Source organism: Adiantum capillus-veneris, chromosome 16, assembly GCF_014529385.1.
Source record: "Adiantum capillus-veneris isolate H3 chromosome 16, ASM1452938v2, whole genome shotgun sequence".
Taxonomy (NCBI): domain Eukaryota; kingdom Viridiplantae; phylum Streptophyta; class Polypodiopsida; order Polypodiales; family Pteridaceae; genus Adiantum; species Adiantum capillus-veneris.
This window is the reverse complement of record NC_140946.1, coordinates 38902631-38913220: the sequence shown is the minus strand read 5'-3', so window position 1 is coordinate 38913220 and position 10590 is coordinate 38902631. Positions and strand designations below refer to the sequence as shown.

Genomic DNA, 10590 nt, shown 5'->3' with positions numbered 1-10590 from the left:
TTGGAGAGTCAGGTCTGAAGAGGCTTTTGGTGCTAATTCATCACCACTTGAGCATGTGGCAGGTACTATCATATCTCAACTTCTCTTTACGTAGCAACATCCAGAAGAGGGTTTTAGCAATTGCAAATCTAACAATGTCTTCTTCTTTTGAAGGGAGTAGAGAAATACTAGATGATATTCTTCGACATGGAAATCATGATGTTATATGGTGCTTTCTCTATGAGCGACTTGTCTCCACCTATGTGAATATAAAGTCAAACAATAAAGAGAATGCGATTTCTTTCACTAACTTTCATAGGAGAAGACTTCTCACATGGATCTTAGCACAAATTCATAAAGATAAGGATGGCCTTTTGCCTCACCAAAGGTTGTACCAAGAGCTTCACTTCGCTCTCATGGCACCCACAGGATATGTTATCGACTCTTTAGTGTAGTATGAATGCCAAGCATGGCATAAACATGGAATACTCAAAGTGTCATCTGTCTTGAAGGCAAAGGATTTGTGGAATGCTCTCTTATTAAATGAAACCGACTATCCATGTGGTAGTTTTGTTTTTGATAAAGGGATCATCATAGGTCCTAAAAGGAAAAATGGAGGGAGCTTTCTCAAGTAGAACAGAGATTCTTGAGCCAAAGAGAGTGTAGATCCACACATGTTCAAGAACACAACAAAATTTGGTATAATGGAGAAGTCTTCAAAGTTGGTGATACGGTTGTTGTGAAATCAGATAACTATGTTCCTTGCTCATTCTCTGTTGGTGAGTGGAAAGCACGCATTAAATAATTTTTCTCTGCACAATGTGGTACAAATCTCATGCTTTTCTTTGCTGCAGATTACTACAAACAATCGATCTTGGTGGAAGAAGAAAACGAAAGGTTGAATGTGGAGCCAATCACTGGAATGAGTGTACTGCAACAAACTCCCATGCCTTTCACTTGAGACTGCACAAGAGAAGTCAGCTCTTTACTTCATAAGTTTATTCCATGGAGCTTTCAAAACTCCATCATTGCTTATGAGATTAAAGATCTCTCTGTGCGTAAGCGTCTACTTACTGTGGGGGCTGTGGGATGTGTACCTCCATGGGTGGAAGAAATGGATATTGTTCAAATTAAACAATGTGATGATCGTGACTTTTCTAGTCATATGTTTGTATATGCTGTTGTTCGAGAGGTGGATGTGGAAAGAAGAAAGGTGCGATTCACAAGGCTTCTCCAAATGCAAAGTAGCGCGCAACTTTGGAAGGCAAGAGTCGAAGATCCTAATTGGCAAGATATATCCCTTTGTGTCGCAGTAGTTTCTGGTTGGAAGGTTCTCAAAAAAAAAGAAAACAATGAAAGACAATAATATTATGCTTTTGCCATGCATGTGGCAAGTTTGTTTGTAACACGTGAGATTTTGGAATCATCTTTGATAGTTATGTCCTTGATAGATAGTGTCATTTACAATCATGATGTAACTATAATCATTGTTCTAAACTTTTAAGTCTTTTCTTTTCAAAATCTTGAGGAATACTTTGTTAGCTCTCTTTAAGAAAATCCAATTGTAATCTTTACGTATTTTTTACATCTTTATGGTTTATAACTTCATTTGTCATAGTGCTCGATGGCACAAAATGGTCGCCCAGCCCCATCATACGTTGATATCTTTTGTCCACCTGAGCCCAAATTGAGAGATCCAAGCAGGCTTCATGGAAAAAAGCTTTTAGAGGTGTACTACAATCAGGATCATTATCCTGCGTTTCTACAAAATTATAGGGATGTAAGAAAGTGGTTCAAAGATTACCCTTTTGTGAGTGATTTGCGTCATAGTCATAACCTTGAAGAGCAAGAGAAGATTAAAGCATTGATCGAAGAAAACAAAGGAAAACTTGCAAAGTTTGAATTTAAAGATGCAGCTTACACTTGGGCATCAGAGGATATCTATCAATTTGTCATTAGCTATGCACAGTCGCAAAGGAAGTACGACAAGAAAAAAACCTCAAAACCTGTAAGTATTACTCTTTCCAACTCTTTGGTTGATTTATTATATATTTCATTATGTTTGGTGATTTTTGTGCTTGTTGAAAGGTATGTCTTGCTTCTAATACTTCACAAGGAGAACATGATCCTAAGAAAGGAAATCTAGATATGAATGTGGCGATTGTAGAAGAAGAAAGCCACAACGGGAGTGGAAATGAGAATACTCCTACAACCATGGTAACATGCACTTTACTTATGTTTGATTCTTATGGCTAGTATCATTTTATTCTTTTAATGTTTGATCATGTAATACTTAAATCAACTTAGTTTGTCTACTTATTGTTTACTAAAAAATCTAGAGAGAAGAATTATATCTACTTTGGAAGGAGACTCAAAAGATCGATGCTCCAAACAATGATGAGGTATTAGAAGATTAACGCAATGACATGGATATGTTCAACATGTTATACACTTCAATGTTTTTTCTTTCTTCTTTTAGAATTTGGAAAACTTGGATATTGAGCTCGAAAATAGTGTAGAGCATCAATCTTTTGTGTCATTGCTCACAAATAGTAACTTAAAACGAGTGAGAGCTATGCCCCAATCTCCTAGGACGGGGGAGACATCACAGGTGATTTCTATTTTTTGGCTTTAAAGCATGGTTCATAACTTGATATGTTCTAAGAGGGTTCTTTTGTGTTGTTATAGTTGGTTTCCAAACCTACTAGTGCATCTTTGCAAGTGCCTCAACAAGATGGTGAAAGTATACGCAAAAGCAATAGAGAACGGAAGGTAGGTTTTCCAAAGTATTGAACAAATCACTCATGAAGATATCTTTAAGTCATATACTAGTCATAATCTCAAGTATACCACTAGCTATAGTTCTCTCTCCACTCATTCACTTATGTAGTCTCTCTCTCTCTCCCCTATATACGTACACTCATTCTTATCGATACACTTTGTTGTTTTATTATGTTTATATTTGCTATGTTTTTCTAGATGAGTGAGAAGCTTCGTAACTCCACGACTTGGTAAAGCCAGGGCTCTTATCAAAGAAAAAGAGGAGACAGGTATTTTAATATAGAGAATTTAGTTAATGTTCTACTTTAATATGTACTTGTAATTTATATATCTTTTTGTTCTAGGATATTGGTAACATCAATGATGATAGTACTATGGCTTTTGTTGAAAATGGCGACGGTTCTTCTTGTTTACCAAATGACACAATCCATGATAAAGTAAGTTTTTATCGTTTCATCAGCATTCATTTCTCCTATTACGAAAATAGTTTTTAGATATTTGATGTGTTGAAGCTTTGACTAACGAACATTGATTTTGTGTAGGTATCCCTCCTTCTAACTGTTGAAGAGAAAGAGATGATCCTCTTAAAGTATTTTGATCGTCAAACAATAGAGGATATGTACTTAGTTTTGAAATCTAGTTTTTTCAAAATTAGGAAGGAGGAGATTACATTTAGAGACAACAAGAGGATACTCACATTGGATGAGATGAGAGAGAGCTTAGTGGAGTGGTTGCTTTCTACGCAAAGAGTGCTTTTGAGAAGACAACTTGGTCACGATTTGACATTTGATGAAGTGGACATTGTGTTTTTTTAAACAATTCAACATAAGTTTTTATTTTCTAGATTTCGTTAAATTATGAAAAAATGATGTGATTGTGAACTGCAATTGATTGGAATTAAGAAGTCTTCTTACGGTGTCTTCCTTTTATGTAATATTTAATTTTCTTCTTCATAAAATATGTTTTCTATCTCTTAAGTATTCAAAATCAATAAGAAAATTCTCCATATTATTTACTAGTAGATAAAACAGGGTTGGAATTAGCAAATTAAAAATGCTACATTTATTGTTAGTCTAATAAGGTTATTTTCTCAAGTGCCATATTTACTACGTAAGAATTGTTTTCCTATATGGACAATATTTTCTACATAGTAAAATGATATGGGTGTCGGCTTGACGTCTGCTTTTTTTATATAGAAAATAATTTCCTACATAGAGAATTATTTCTATATAGGAAGATGTGGAGAGGAAAATTTTCCTATATAGACTACCTAGTAAATGTTCCATTTTTCCTAGTTTGCACTTTTACTACTTACGTTCATTTCTACCTAGTAAATAATATGGAGAATTCTCTTTTTTTACTATCTAGGAACATGTTTGAAAGTCCTTGTGTATACCACCCCTGCACACGGCCAACCCTGTCTGTCGGGTCGGCCATGGCGAAACTGCACAGAGAGAGGGGGGGAGAGGTCGTTATATATGGCGCGGGCTACCAATTTCAAAGTCGACTAGCTCCAAGATGCAGAGCGACACGAGTAAAGTACATTTTCCCTAACTGGTCAAAACAAGGAACTTTAAATTCTTTCGGTTTTTAGATCAAAATTTGAATCTTTTGTCGGTAATCACACAAAAACTTGTGTACGTTTGCCAGTTTTCTTAAAGGCAAGCTTAAAATCTCATCCGGATTTTAAAATTTTTGCGAGGACCCCGAGTTTTTGCTAACTACATGTGTTATGCGTGAGGACGTCAAAGTCTTCAGCCTGAAGAATCAAGATTAATAGTGAAAGACCCTAGACTCATAGGGCTAGAGAATACATTTTTTCTTACCAGTAAAAATAAGGGCAAACTTGAAATTCTCCTGGTTTTTAGGTCAAAATTTTAAGCTTTTTTGCCGGTAATTACACTAAAAATTGTATAAATTTCTCGATTTTCTTAAAGGAAAGCTCAAAATCTATTCGGGATTTTACAATTTTAACCGGCTAAAATACACTGGACCTGGGTTTTTTTCTAGCCCTGCAAGTCTAGGATCTTTACAAGAGCCCTCAAAGCCGCCATCACCATGTGTGCAAGTCATGGCCTGATGAGCTGTTGGCTTCAGTCACACTCCTCATCCAGCTCTGTTGATAACCTATCTAAAAATTTGATGAGGCAAGTATTTCGGAACGATCTGTAGACAAACAGGAACATCTCTCACGAACAATTCAGTGCAGAATATGGTGTCCGCGGGAGTTGGTTAATGTGTATAGCTCCAAGGAGATGCAGCAACATTGTAGCAGAAGTCAAGTAGTTAATCATGCAGGCGCCTACGCTACCGACTAGGATCAAAAAAATAGTCAAAGAGCAGAAGCGGAAGCTAATTCTTTTTTCCACACAAAGAGATTTGATGTTGCAAAAACTTTACAGCTAATTCTTTTTTCCACACAAAGAGTACCTTGGGTGCATGTATTATAGATGAAGAGCATGTACACGACTACATCAACAACTTCACTACAATAATCTGTACTCACAAATCAAACGTCCAACAATATAACAACCTTGCCTTGAAAAGGTTGTGCAATAAAACTAACATTACAAAAGTTGAAATGAAGACAAACACGGGTAACATAAATGTCCTTCAAGAGTCCATGGATCCTAGACTCTAAGTTCGATGAGCTGGATCCGTTTGCAAGAATTTACATGTAGCACATATACTAGAAAAAACATTCATCCGTACTATTATTATTATGTATAATGTATATACTTGTGTGTTTTTGTACTACATATATATATATGTGTGTGTGTGTGTGTGTGTGTGTGTGTGTGTGTGTGTGTGTGTGTGTGCGCGTGTGTATACATGTGTGTGTGCATATATATTCTGTATGTATGTATGTGTGTGTGTGTGTGTGTGTGTGTGTGTGTATGAGCTAGTATGAGCATTACAATAATATATACACATAGCTATATATACATATGCGCTAGTGTGATATGTGTATAGCTATATATTCATATGAGCTAGTGTGAGGGTGTCTATATATACAGATAGCTATATATAGATATATGTATATGTATATTAAGACACATGCTTGTAAAAACATTAAATTCTTTTGATATCTATCTATCTATATATATTACTGTATCAAAACGATATGTGTCCGTATGTATATGTATGTGTATCTCTCTCTCTCTCTCTCTCTCTCTCTCTCTCTCTCTCTCTCTCTCTCTCTCTCTCTCTCTCTCTCTCTCTCTCTCTCTCTCTCTCGCAACCCTCGCTTTTGTCCGCCTAGTCCAATTTTTGTGAGGATAATTTCCCTCGCTTTCTCTAAGCGAGTGATTTTTATGCCCCCCTCCCCCCCCCCCCCCCCCTCTCTTCTCTCTCTCTCTCTCTCTCTCTCTCTCTCTCTCTCTCTCTCTCTCTCTCTCTCTCTCTCTCTCGCAACCCTCGCTTTTGTCCGCCTAGTCCAATTTTTGTGAGGATAATTTCCCTCGCTTTCTCTAAGCGAGTGAGTTTTATGCCCCCCTCCCCCCCCCCCCCCCCCCTCTCTCTCTCTCTCTCTCTCTCTCTCTCTCTCTCTCTCTCTCTCTCTCTCTCTCTCTCTCTCTAACCCTCACTTTTGTCCACCTGGTCAAATTTTTATGAGGATATTTTCCCTCACTTTCTCTAAGCGAGTGAGTTTTATCCTCTCTCTCTCTCTCTCCTCCTCCAACCCTTTGTTTTGTCCACATGGTCAAATCTTTAGTGTGGATGTTTTCGTGACTCACACCCTAAGCCAGTGAGTTTGGTTCCTCTCTCTCTCTCTCTCTCTCTCTCTCTCTCACACACACACACACGTACACACAACCCTCTCTCTCTCTCTCTCTCTCTCTCTCTCTCTCTCTCTCTCTCTCTCTCTCTCTCTCTCTCTCTCTCTCTCCTCCTCCAACCCTTTGTTTTGTCCACGTGGTCAAATCTTTAGTGTGGATGTTTTCATGACTCACACCCTAAGCCAGTGAGTTTGGTTCCTCTCTCTCTCTCTCTCTCTCTCTCTCTCTCTCTCTCTCTCTCACACACACACACACACACACACACAACGAACCTATTCTATCTACATGGCCAAATCTTTTGTGTGGATGTTTTGACTCTCTTGCTTCTTCCCTTGCCGATGGCTCTCATTCTTCCTGTGATTCTCTCTCTATTTATCTGTCTATCTATCTATCTCCCTCTTAATCCCTAATTTTTGTCCACATGGTCAAAATTTAAGTAAGGATGCTTCTCCTCACCCTCACTAAGTTAATGAGCTTGGTCCTCTCTCTCTCTCTCTCTCTCTCTCTCTCTCTCTCTCTCTCTCTCTCTCTAACCCTCTATTTTGTCCACTTTGTGAAATTTTCAATGTGGATGTTTTGCAGTGAGTTTGGTCCCCCTTTGTCAATGGCTCCCTCATTCTTTTCATAACTCTCTCTCTCTCTCTCTCTCTCTCTCTCTCTCTCTCTCTCTCTCTCTCTCTCTCTCTCTCATCCAAGAGATGTAGCCCTCCTCCCCCATTACATTGTACTTGCAAAGCACCTCTCTGTCTTTTTTCCCGCTCTCTCTCTCTCTCTCTCTCTCTCTCTCTCTCTCTCTCTCTCTCTCTCTCTCTAGCTTTAAACTGGAGATTTCTCCACAAAGCTCCACCTCCAATAGTTTTTTCTACCAACTCCCTCGCATCCCCCTTATTCTAAATAAACATGGACCAAAAGTACCCACAAATATTACATTTTTTGAATGCAATAGACCTTCAAAACTTCCAAGAAAAACACACAAACACGACATAAAAAAACACAAGTTCGCTCTTCCCCCTTCTCTCTCTCTCTGTCTCTCTCTCTCTGTCTCTCTCTCTCTCTCTCTCTCTCTCTCTCTCTCTCTCTCATCCAAGAGATGTAGCCCTCCTCCCCCATTACATTGTACTTGCATGAGTCATGCTATTTCTTTATACCAATGATGTAGTGCTCTTGGCACATACCTTAGAAAATGCACAAAAGCTTATGAGTGTCTTGGAACGCTTTTGCCTACATAGAGGGCTGATCGTGAATGGATCCAAAACCAAGGTTATGCTTGTAAAGACCCTCAATGACAAAAATCCATGCATTGTATACAACAATGAGCAACTTGAAGTGGTAGATAGCTTCAAGTACCTTGGCCTTGAGGTTCCATCCAATCATAAATGGAAGGATTGCGCAATGTGTCGCTTGGAAGCCAAGAAGAGGGCTTATTATGCATTTGAGAACATGTGCAATGCTGGAGAGATCAAGTGTTGGCTCTCAAAAGTAACTCTTTGACACATTGGTGACACCAGTGCTTCTTTATGGAGTGGAGGTGTGGGGTAGTAGCATCAGGAAGTCTACTTGGAAAGAGTTTGAGAGTGTCCAAAGGCGTTTTCTCACCAACATTCTCCAAGTCAAGACACAAACACCCTACATGCTCTTGCTTCTTGAGTCCGGATCGCTTCCCCTTGAGGTCTTGGGTATGCAAAGGGTTGTGGAGTGCATGCTTAAGACACAACGTAGCCCTTTGTATCGACTTCCTAGAATCGTATATGAACCAAGTCAAAAGGTCCAAAAGACATGCAAGAGAAAAATACTAAGGTCGGGGTGGATGCTTGACATCAAGAAATGGTTTGGAAGATGGGGTGCATGCCACTTGGTCAAGGATGTGTCGGTCGACTCCCAAGTTAATGAGGCTTTCTTACAACAAAAATGTATCATGATTTGGGAGAAATCCAGAGGTTCTCGCTTCAGCCATTACACCACACACATTGCCCCAAACTACAAATCTCTCTTCTTCTCCGAATAAGGTAACTGAACCCATCCCTACATCCTTGAGCCCATCCCGTTGAGTGCAATCCGCACCATTGCCTCCATTGGTCTTAGCTCCCACTCTCTACGCTGCAAGACAGGACGTTGGGGCACTGGCGAGGAGTCTCATCGACTTTGCACCTTATGCCCTCGTCAAGTGCGAGAGAGTAAGTAACACACACTACTTGAGTGCTTAGCTTTTGACCACATTAGGTCCTCTTTTCCCCATATATTCAGCCATGAGCTCTCCCTACATACCTTCCTCTCCCAACCACGATGTGGACTCTCTATTGCGACGCTCATTTCAGCCATTTTTGAGCATCGAGAGTCACTTATGACCTCCAATCACACCACGTGACATGTTCATTTGGTCCCATAGGTCATATTTGACCTCCAAGGAAGATAATAGAACTCTCTCTCTCTCTCTCTCTCTCTCTCTCTCTCTCTCTCTCTCTCTCTCTCTCTCTCTCTGTGCCTCAATTTTGTCCACATAGTCAAATGGTTAGACTTAAAGATTTTTTTCCTCATATTCCCTAAGTCAATGAACCTGGTCTCTCTCTCTCTCTCTCTCTCTCTCTCTCTCTCTCTCTCTCTCTCTCTCTCTCTCTCTCTCTCCAACCCTCTAATCTATCCACTTTGTGAAATCTTCAATGTGGATGTTTTGGTTCACTCTCTAAGGAAGTGAGTTTGGTCCCCCCTTGTCAATGGCTCCCTCATTATTTTTGTAACTCTCTCTCCCTCTCCCTCTCTCTCTCCGTCTCCCTCTCTTTCTATCCATCTGTTTTGTCCATGTGGTGAAAACTATGGGAAGACATTTGTCCTCACTCTCCGTAAGCGAGTTTGGTCTCTCTCTCTCTCTCTCTCTCTCTCTCTCTCTCTCTCTCTCTCTCTCTCTCTTGCGAGTAAGCTTTGGAATTGTAACAGGTATCCATGGAATGTGGGAATTGGCATTGATGAGCTTACCAATAAATCCGATGTGATACTTCTTATCGAAACATGGGAGCATGATGCACAACAAATTCTTGGATTTGACAAATACGATGTGCATTCTTTGATGTGGGTCAAAAATGCAAAGCAACAAAGAGGCCAAGGAGGTGTAGCATGTATGACCAAAAAGGGTTTGAAAAATGTTTCCATTGTCAAAGAAGATGACTGAAAATCAGCCCACCAAATGGTCAAGTCATGTTTGTGGCTGGTTGCTACATTCCTCACTATGAGTCCAACTTTTATGCTCGCTTGCATATATGGATAGAGATTAGACTTTGTTGAACTAGAGGAAGACATTGCTCATTACAAGGACCAGGGTGAAGTCATTGTCTTTGGAGACATGAATGCTCACACAAAATACATTACAACACAACACACAACAAGTCCACATGCTGCATGTCTCAAGAAGCATGGATGATTAACATGTATAATCAAAGTTCTAATGATGCAAAAGAATTGGATCACTATGGAAAGTCACTTCTACATATGTGCAATAGTACCAGAATGCTCATTGAAAATGGTGTATCTCTATGGCAAGGCAATAATGACTTTACATGTAGAAAGCACAATGGTGATAGCGTGATTGACTATTTGTTGTTCTCGGAAGCCACTCTAGAATGCATACAAAGCTTTACACTTGGTGAATGGAATCTGGAATCGGATGATAGGATGTTATGTATTGACCTCAAGTGTGGTAAACGGTCCGAGCATGTAGCCTCCAATCATGATGTGAATCATTTGTACCTACGTCTAGACTTCAAACGAGCACTTATATATGTTGATATGGTGGACCAAATGTCAAGCATGATAAATCATCAAGAGAGCCCAACATTAGAATGCAAGTGGAAAGTTTTCAAAGAAGTAATTTGCTCTTGTGTGAAGGAATGCTTTTCGGTGAAACACATGTCTTGCAAAAGGTTTAAGAAGGGTAGCACCAAGAAGAAATGGTTTGACATGGAATGTAGTCAAGTCCGAAAACACTTGCTAAGATTGGATGCAAGCAAAAACAAGGAAGTTTACTTGGAATGTTCACACACATACAAAGCACTTGTTCAAA

At 39.4% G+C, this 10590-nt stretch overlaps 1 pseudogene; it reads left to right on the top strand.

Moving 5' to 3' along the window:
* The first annotated feature begins 395 nt into the window (after positions 1-395).
* LOC147438881 (uncharacterized) lies at positions 396-3575 on the top strand (annotated as a pseudogene).
* The last annotated feature ends 7015 nt before the right edge of the window (positions 3576-10590 follow it).